This window comes from Bos grunniens, chromosome 3 (genome assembly GCF_055505025.1).
Source record: "Bos grunniens cultivar Pamir isolate PY7600 chromosome 3, Bosgru_T2T1.0, whole genome shotgun sequence".
Classification (NCBI taxonomy): domain Eukaryota; kingdom Metazoa; phylum Chordata; class Mammalia; order Artiodactyla; family Bovidae; genus Bos; species Bos grunniens.
The window spans coordinates 28322138-28332658 of record NC_141167.1 but is presented as its reverse complement, the minus strand read 5'-3'; positions in this window follow the sequence as shown (position 1 = coordinate 28332658).

Below are 10521 nucleotides of genomic sequence, written 5' to 3'. Positions count from 1 at the left end.
AGGTGCTGATGGTTGCACAACCATGTGCATGTGCTTAATGCCACAGAACCACACACTTCAGTTCAGTTCAGTCGCTCAGGCGTGTCGGAGTAGGTGGTTAAAAGAGTAAATTTTGTGTTATGCATATTTTAGCACAAAGGAGAAAGAAACAAAGAAGCGATATGAAAGCTTTTGCAAAAAACTAAAGGCAGATCAGTCCTGGGCGTTCATTGGAAGGACTGATGCTAAGCTGAAACTCCAGTACTTTGGCCACCTCATGCGAAGAGTTGACTCATTGGAAAAGACTCTGATGGTGGGCCGGATTGGGGGCAGGAGGAGAAGGGGACGACAGAGGATGAGATGGCTGGATGGCATCACTGACTCGATGGACGTGAGTCTCAGTGAACTCCAGGGGTTGGTGATGGACAGGGAGGCCTGGCATGCTGCGATTCATGGGGTCACAAAGAGTTGGACATGACTGAGTGACTGAAATGAACTGAACTGAAAGGCAGAAAAATGTTTGGGAGTATAAACTGAAAAGCTATTTCTGGGTGTTAAAATACAGGATATTTTTGTGTTTTTCTTACTTTTCAACAATGAACATGTATTCTTTGAAGCATTTTCTCTTTTAGTTGAAAAAAGGAAGGAAACAGGCAGTAGAGATACAAACGCACTGATGGGCAGTGTTGGCAGGGAAGAGTGCACCCCCACCCGTGTGATGTGGGCCACCCCTCTGCCCCTTTGGCCCAAGACCCTCTTCTGGGCAAGGACTAGTTCAGGCATTGATTGATGGAACATAACTAACTTTAGTGGTCTTCATGTAGGTTCCCCCACGGAGGAGTAGGTCAGGGCGATGAGTTTGAATGCTGGGCCCAATGACTGCCCATTGCCATGGCATTTTACTTCTGTAGTAAAGTCAAGGGGCCTGTGGGCTCAGGCTGTTTCTGTGCCTTGGTTATTGTGAGCAGTCCTGCTAGGGGGAGGGCAGATATCTCTTTGAGATAGGAATTTTGTCTTTTTTGGATGTATTTAACTTCTTGATGCTCTTTATTGGATATTTAAATTGTGTAGGCTCTATCTTCCCCAACTACCTCTACTGCAACTGCTAAGTCACGTCAGTCGTGTCTGACTCTGTGCGACCCCATAGACCGCAGCCCACCAGGCTCCCCGGTCCCTGGGATTCTCCAGGCAAGAACACTGGAGTGGGTTGCCATTTCCTTCTCCAATGCATGAAAGTGAAAAGTGAAAGTGAAGTCACTCAGTCGTGTCTGACTCTTAGTGACCCCATGGACTGCAGCCCACCAGGCTCCTCCATCCATGGGATTTTCCAGGCAAGAGCACTGGAGTCGGGTCCCATTGCCTTCTCTAACTACCTCTAGAAGGCAGCGATCCTTGCTGGAACTTTCCGGAAGCCCTGGCAAGGGAAACCACAGAAGAGATTAGTTTGATCAAACATGTTAGACTTCAGTGTCTCTGCTGGATTCCTGTGAGCCTATCCTAGCAACATGGGAATATTTGAGTGGGAAATCCTTTCAAATTGCATTTTGTCTTGGGTTTTCATCATAAGATTTTCCCAGACACCAGGTCTTTCTGTCTCATGGACCCAGTTTCACTACTGAAAATAAAAATTCAGTAAGATAATCATCATTCTAAACTAACTTGATTACATTTTTAGCCTTTATTGAAAATATCACAAGTAGATAATTGATTATTTCTAATGGAGAGTAACTTTCTTGGCAAGTGACTTATGTCCACATATATTCTGTATTTTAATTGTATTTGTCAGTGTTTCTCACGTGGTCTTGAGCTACTCAAGAGCAAGAAACCCATTATATGTCCACATAGTAGGTCCTCATCTTTATGCTAATTAGTTAACCAATTAACTTCTTTACAGAAGCCAGGAATACTAAATGCTGATAATAATGATCAATGCATTTATTGCTTTACCTTGCTATATTTCTTATGCTTATGCTATGTATCAGGTATTGTTCTAGGTGCTGAGGATACAGTAGGAAGTAAATATTCAGTTCAGTTCAGTCACTCAGTCTTGTCCGACTCTTTGCGACCCCATGAACTGCAGCACACCAGGCCTCCATGTCCATCACCAACTCCCGGAGTCCAACCAGACCCATGTCCATACAGTCAGTGATGCCATCCAACCATCTCATCCTCTGTCATCCCCTTCTCCTCCTGCCCCCAATCCCTTCAAGCATCAGGGTCTTTTCCAGTGAGTCAACTCCTCGCATGTGGTGGCCAAAGTATTGGAGTTTCAGCTTTAGCATCAGTCCTACCAATGAATACCCAGGACTGATCTCCTTTAGGATGGACTGGTTGGATCTCCTTGCTGTCCAAGGGACTCTCAAGAGTCTTCTCCAACACCACAGTTCAAAAGCATCAATTCTTCGGTGCTCAGCTTTCTTTATAGTCCAACTCTCACATTCATACATGACCACTGGAAAAATCATAACCTTGACTAGACGGATCGTTGTTGACAAGTAATGTCTCTGCTTTTCAATATGCTGTCTAGGTTGGTCATAACTTTTCCTTCCAAGGAGTAAGCGTCTTTTAATTTCATGGCTGCAATCACCATCTGCAGTGATTTTGGAGCCCAAAAAAATAAAGTCAGCCACACAACAGTGTGTTTCCACTGTTTCCCCGTCTATTTCCCATGAAGTGATGGGACCGGATGCCATGATCTTCGTTTTCTGAATGTTGAGCTTTAAGCCAACTTTTTCACTCTCCACTTTCACTCTCAACAAGAGGCTTTTTAGTTCCTCTTCACTTTCTGCCATAAGGGTGGTGTCATCTGCATATCTGAGGTTATTGACATTTCTCCCAGCAATTTGATTCCAGCTTGTGCTTCTTCCAGCCCACCATTTCTCATGATGTACTCTGCATAGAAGTTAAATAAACAGGGTGACAATATATAGCCTTGATGTACTCCTTTTCCTATTTGGAACCAGTCTGTTGTTCCATATCCAGTTCTAACTTGCTTCCTGACCTGCATATAGGTTTCTCAAGAGGCAGGTCAGGTGGTCTGGTATTCCTATCTCTTTCAGAATTTTCCAGTTTATTGTGATCCACACAGTCAAAGGCTTTGGCATAGTCAATAAAGCAGAAATAGATGTTGTTCGGAAACTCTCTTGCTTTTTTGATGATCCAGCAGATGTTGGCAATTTGACTTCTGTTTCCTGTGCCTTTTCTAAAACCAACTTGAACATCTGGAAATTCACGGTTCACGTATCGCTGAAGCCTGGCTTGGAGAATTTTGAGCATTTCTTAACTAATGTGTGAGATGAGTGCATATTACAAAATGTAATTCCACCTGTTCCTCACCAAAAAATTAAAAAAGCACTTTATAAATCTGACCAGATGCTGGGGCCCACAGATTTGACTCTTTTAAAAAAAAGAAAAGGAGGCAGGAAGGCAAGTCTGTGCTGCAGTACCTTAGAATAAGCACAGATGAAGACTCAGAAATCTTTGGTTTACTCTGTGCTTTCTAATTGGCTGACTTTGGGGAAGTTAACTGACCTCTCTCTGCCTCAATTCCCTCATCTATGAAACAGGGATAATGAACATATCTAATAACATTGTAGTGAGGATTACGTTAATCAAAGCAATGTAAAGTACTTAGAATAAAGCCCAGCACATGTTGAGTACCCAATAAACATTAGCTATTTATTGTTGCTTCTGGTATGAACAACCCTGAGTAGGTCACATAACATCTCAGCTTCAGGTTTTTTCCTTGTAAAACAGGGGATAATAGTAACATCTCCCTTTTGGGTGAGGTTCGAGTGAGAGGAAGTAAGTGAAAGTGCTTTATAAACTGGGGGCTTAATCCAGAACTCAAAGCCTTTAGTGGGTGACTGTTCAGGGAACTCGGATATGAGGAGTGATGAGGTGGGAGGTATGGGGAGTCACGGGGATTGTGGGCAGAGCGAGAATCCAGCACTTAGTTCCAGCGATTGTGGTCATGCAGATGTTTCTAATGAAACCGCAAGTCCAGATTTTTATGTAAGATCTCTAGTTTTTAAATGTTGGCAATTAAGTTGGATTTTTGTAAAGCACTTTGAAAGCCAATCAAAATAAGGATACAGGCTGCCAACTTGTGACCTGTTTTAAACTTTTACAGCTATTACTTAATAAACCCTGGGGGAGAACTATAAAAACAGCTGATGCAATAACTAAGCTGAAAAACCATGAAACAGCTGACATTAATTGGGTTCCATGTATCACGCACATTACAGCATTTGATTCTCCCCACAATCCCAAGAGATAGGCATTAGCATCTCCACTCTACAGATGTGGAAATTGAGGCCCAGCGCTGCCTAAGGTCACACGACTGGTGAGGGGCCAATGGGGTTGAACACCACCTCTCTGTTACTTCAAAACCCAATCTCTATTCACTCTGATGATGTCGCAAGATTGCAACACAGTATCGCCTGAGCTCACAGGCCCCTTGACTGCACTGCAGAAGTAAAATGCCATGACAAAGGGCAGTTAGTGAGCCCAGCATTCAAACTCCTTGCTCTGCTCTGCTCCACAAGGAAGAAACCTACATAAATTCTGTTTTATCAGTCAATCCCTGAACTAGCCCTTGCCCAGAAAAGGGTCCTGGGCATTAGCCTATCTTTTCAGTGAGGCTTCCAGATCAGACAACCTCAAGAGAAAGGAGAGGGAGGACATCAGAGTCTCCAAATCAAAAATGGTCTCAGAACCAGCCCCCAAAGCAATGTACAAAAACACAGCAAGCTCTATTAATACATTTTAACATATGAATGTTTTTGTATATAAAACAGTAGTCCTTAATATAAAAAATGAATATATTTTATGCTAAGAATTACCATACGTTTCTACATTGTTGTGGTTTATTCCAGTGGCTCTCATCACCATCACCCCAATGCTGGGTCCACCTCCTCAAATTGCATCAAAATCTAACATTTGACAGGGGCAGCGGTGAGTTTTAAAACCTCCCCAGGTAATCAACTGAGGATCACTGATCAAGTGTCTACTGAGAGAATTCAGCATGTACATTTCATTCAAGAGCTATTTCTCAAGCACTCACTAGGTGCCAGATATTATAGTAGTGTTGGAAATATAGTGAACAATAGAAAGAAATTGTCTTGACTTTAGTGGGGGGAGGTGGGGAAGAAAGGCAAGCAAGGAAAAGAAATATCATTTTAGGCATAATGATAAATATTATAAAGAAAAATAAAAGACTTCAAGGGATAGAGAGTGATTAAGGAGCAGGTCATTTTATTGAACATCTTGGTTTCTTTAAATTGAGATTTTCTTTTGAGTAGGTAATACATTCATAGGTTTAAAAAAATCAAAATGATAAAAAAAATGATACACCCTGAGAAGACTTGCTCCAACCTCTGACTCTCTCTATTCTATTTTTCTGGCCCAATAGTTCTCAAAATATGATCCCTTGACCGACAACCTGGGAGCTTATTAGGAATGCACACTTTGTTCTCCATCCCAGAGCTACTGAAGCAGAAGCGCTGGGCATGAGATCAGTAATCTATGTTGTAGCAAGCCCTCCAGGTGATGCTAATCATACTGGGCTTCATGAACCACTGCTCTAGTCTAATAAATATACATCTCTCTTCATTTCTGATGTATCCTTCCAGTGTCTCTTTTGTAAGTATCAGTAACAAAAGTATTCATTCTTATTTTCTTCCTTCTTACACAATTACTACTCTGCACCTTAGTTTTTTACTGAACATGTGTTAAAGATCTTTCCATTTAAGCACAAAGTATTCTTTACTTTACTATCCTTTCACAGTGTGGATGTATCTTGGGGTATTTAACCACCTCCCACGTAAAGGTTGTAGGTTATTTCCATCTTTTGCTATTACTATTTGCTATTACCCCACTTAATACCATTGTGCACGTGTCATTTCACATTTATACAAGTCAGAGGATGAATTCCTGGAGGTAGTGTGTAAGATCAAAGGGCAAAGGAATATGGAAATTTCACAGGGGTATTTGCTGCTTACAGACCCACTCCAGTGTTCTTGCCTGGAGAATCCCAGGGACGGGGGAGCCTGGTGGGCTGCCGTCTATGGGATCACACAGAGTCGGACATGACTGAAGTGACTTAGCAGTAGCAGTAGCTGCTCACAGAAGTTTTTGCTTTCTTGTCTGCAATGATGAGACCATTTGTTTCACCACAAACTCACCAAAAACAATGTATTGGATTTTGCCAAGCTATTAGGTAAAAAAATTGTAGCTACTAGACATTTTACTCTTTATTTCTCTTATTTTGAATGAAGTTGACCTTCTTTGTCTATGTTTAAGGGTCAGCCCTATTTATCTGTGAATTTCTCATTCTTGTCTTTTGCCCATATATTTCTATTAGATCTATGTTCTTGTTCTCCTTTATTTCTAGAAGCTTTTTTAATATCGGGGGATTAATCCTTTGTACTCAATATACCAACAAATTTGGAAAAACTCAGCAGTGGCCACAGGACTGGAAAAGGTCAGTTTTCATTCCAATCCCAAAAAAGGGCAATGCTAAAGAATGTTCAAACTACCACAGAATTGCGCTCATTTCATGTGCTAGCAAAGTAATGCTCAAAATCCTTCAAGCTAGGCTTCAGCAGTACATGAATTGCAAACTTCCAGATGTACGAGCTGGATTTTGAAAAGGCAGAGGAACCAGAGATCAAGTTGCCAACATCCCTTGGATCATAGAAAAAGCAAGAGAATTTCAGAAAAAAACATTACTCTGCTTCATTGAGTATGCTAAAAACTTTGACTGTGTGGATTACAACAAATTGTGGAAAATTCTTAAAGAGATGGGAATACCAGACCACCTGACCTGCGTCCTGAGAAACCTGTATGCAAGTCTGTGTGCAAGTCAAGAAGTTAGAACTGGACACGGAACAACAGACTGGTTCCAAACTGGGAAAGGAGTACATACAAGGAGTACATGACAAGGCTGTATATTGTCACCTTGCTTATTTAACTTTTATGCAGAGTACATCATGAGAAATGCTGGGCTGGGTGAATCACAAGCTGGAATTAGGATTTCTGGGAGAAGTATCAACAACTACAGATATGCAGATGATACCACCCTAATGGTAGAAAGCGAAGAGAAACTAAAGAGCCTCTTGATGAAGGTGAAAGAGAAAACTGAAACAGCTGGCTTAAAACTTAACATTAAAAAAACTAAGATTGTGGTATTGGGTCCCATCACTTCATGGCAAACAGATGAGGAAAAAATGGAAACAGTGACAGATTTTATTTTCTTGGGCTCCAAATCTCTGTGGATGGTGACTACAGCCATGAAATTAAAAAATGTTTGTTCCTTGGAAGAAAAGCTATCACAAACCTAGACAGCATATTAAAAAACAGAGACATCACTTTACCAACAAAGGTCTGTCTAGTCAAAGCTATGGTTTTTCCAGTAGTCATGTACGAATGTGAGAGTTGGACCATAAAGAAAGCTGAGCCCTGAAGGATTGATGCTTTCGAACTGTGGTGCTGGAGAAGTCCCTTGGACAGCAAGGCGATCAGACCAGTCAATCCTAAAGGAAATCAGCCCTGATTATTCCTTGGGAGGACTGATCCTGAAGCTCTAATACTTTGGCCACCTGATGCAAAGAGCTGACTCATTGGAAAAGACCGTGGTGCTGGGCAAGACTGAGGGCAGGAGGAGAAGGGGAATGACAGAGGATGAGACAGTTGGATGGCATCAGTGACTCAATGGACATGAGTTTGAGCCAACTCCAGGAGATGGTGAAGGACAGGGAAGCCTGGTTTGCTGCAGTCCATAGGGTCTCAAAGAGTCAGATGCAACTTAGTGACTTAACAACAAGTCCTCTGTGATATGAGTTGCAGATAATTTTTCCAGTTTGTCACTTGCCTTTTGATGTTATGGAGTTTTTTTTTTTTTTTTTAGTTTTGTTTTTAATTTTAATAATTGTTTTCTACCTAAAATTTAGTTCTTGAAAATCTGAATTTGGTAACATTCAAAATCAATTGCAAGGCTCACCAGGACATATCAGAAGCAAGTGGCCAAGTCCTAAGGAAAGCAACTGAGACCAAAAAGTTAGCTTTTTGTCCACAAATATTTATGTAATATCTACTTTGTGTACAAACATTATGTAGTATCTACAAACTTATTATGTTCATTATGTTGATACTGCAAACATTTACATAGTAACCCAAACAACATGGGCATTTTTTTTTTGAGCTGCTTATTTTTCCTACGATTTTTACTACAAAGATATATCACTATATGTAATTATATATATTGAGTTGGCCAAAATGTTCATTCAGGTTTTTCCTTAAGATGTTATATGGAATAATATATTAAATAAATACTTTTCCATGGATGGGGACAGAAATGTAATACATAGTATTTGCATGCATTCTAAGTCAATTCAGTCATGTCTGACTCTATGCGACCCATGAACTATAGCCTGACAGGCTCCTCTGTAGGATTCTCCAGTCAAGAGTACTGGAGTGAGTTGCCATGCCCTCCTCCAGGAGGATCTTCCTGACCCAGGGATAGAACACATCTCTCTTATGTCTCCAGCATTGGCAGGCAGGTTCTTTACCACTAGCGCCACCTGGAAAGCCCACTTAGTACAGTGTATAATTTTTTTATCCCCCCAAAGAACAACTTATTGTGAGAACCAGGCACTGATTTTCAAGTGAAATCCTGGAATGCTTATAGGTTCATAAGCAGGTTGGTACATTTTATGTCTGCAGCTTAGTACTAAGCTCTGAAGGCAGAGACCAGGTCCCATACAGTGCTCCCTAAATACTTGGGAACAATTTACTAGTTGATCAGTCATGGAGAAGGTGGCTTAATGGAGTGCATCATGTCGGTAAGTGTCCACATCTATGCACATGCTCTTCTCTTGGTCTGGCTTCCTTCTATGTACCCCTTCTCTGAAGCTCAGGCCATAGCCAGCTCCCTGGGGTGGGGCCCAAGCTGAGGGCCTTGTCATTCTGGATCTCAGCCCCTGTGCACAGTGGTCCTGGGAGAAACCAGAGGCGGCAGATGAAAAGTAGGTGATTGCTAGCCTATGAAACCTACTATGAGCTCAAGAAAATCTCTCTCTCTCTGTGAAGCTTCTAGAAGGAGACATTAAAAAAGAGAGAGAAAATAGACTAATATTTACACTTTACATATCTGATCTTCAAAACCATTCCACTGAAGTTGGGGTTATCATGAATCCCCACTGGTAGCCTGAGGAAATTGAGTATCAGAAAAGAAAGGGACTTGTTTATGGTCACATAATTAACAAGAAGCTGGTCTAGAATACTGTAAAAGTAATAACTAACAGTTATTGAATGTTTACTACAGGCTTCAAACTGCTAGGCTGTTGTAAGAATGTCCATGTTAGATATGAGATGGTAAAGTCACCATGGCTATGGGAGGAAAGAGAATAGGCTTGAGAGGAGGAAGTTTATTATGCTCATGACCCCAGAAAAGGGTTCCATGCAGCCATAGGGGAAAGTACTAGTGTCAGTCAGGAGATGGAAAGGAGCAAGGGAAAAGTCTAGAGCAGAGTTTTAATTGGAGTGGCTCGGACAGTAAAGAATCTGCCTGCAATGCAGGAGAACTGGGTTCGATCCCTGGGTCAGGAAGATCCCCTGGAGAAGGAAAAGGCAACCGCTCCAGTAGTCTTGCTTGGGAGATCCCATGGACAGAGGAGCCTGGTGGTTATACACAACAGGGTGACTTTCGCTTTTTCAGTGAAGTCAAGGCAGGGCATGGTAAACAATTAGGATAATTCTGGCAGGCTTTGGGCAGTAGGCGTGGTCTCTAGTTGCCTGGTACCTGAATCTGGGATACTTTAGTGCCAGGAAAATATTGGCTTCAAGCTTAAGAGTTAAATAAAAAGGTAGTTAAGGGGGAATAGATTCAGAAAGGCATGCTCATTATCAGAATCAGCCAGCCCTGGGAGGGGCAATCTTTTCCTTGATCTGTAAAAGCCCTAAATGCCAGAGCATTAAGAACATAAAATACAGTTAATGTAATTGGCCCTGTGATGAATGGATGCCAAATAGACAAATACGTAACCTAAGGAGACACAGTTGGAACACAAGTGTTCTTCATATATAATGCTATTTCATGCTCACAGTTGCCCTCCAAACAAGGAACTATTATCAGTTCCACTAGTTACTGATGGGCTCCTGGGCAGTTAAGTGACTCCCCAATGTTATTCAGTTGGTAGGGTGTTGGAGCAGCATTGACACCTAGGTCTGGGTCACCCGTGGACCCACTGTGTGCCCACTTGTCCTCCTAAACCAAGCACTGGGGCTCAGAAGGGAGTGGGAGGGAAGGTGGCCACAATCACCTCCCCTTCCTCCCTCCCCATCTCCTGGCTGCTCCATGTGGATAGAAAACTCTTCTCTACAAAAGCCTGGTTCTCTCGTTTCTCCTGTGACTAGGAAGGTAAGAAGTGCTGGGTTTTAAATCCTGGCTCTGCTACTGACTAGCTCAATATCCATCAGAAAATCAGTCTATTTAGGTATAAGTGTTCTCATTTGTGAAACAATGATGACAGTATTTCCTCA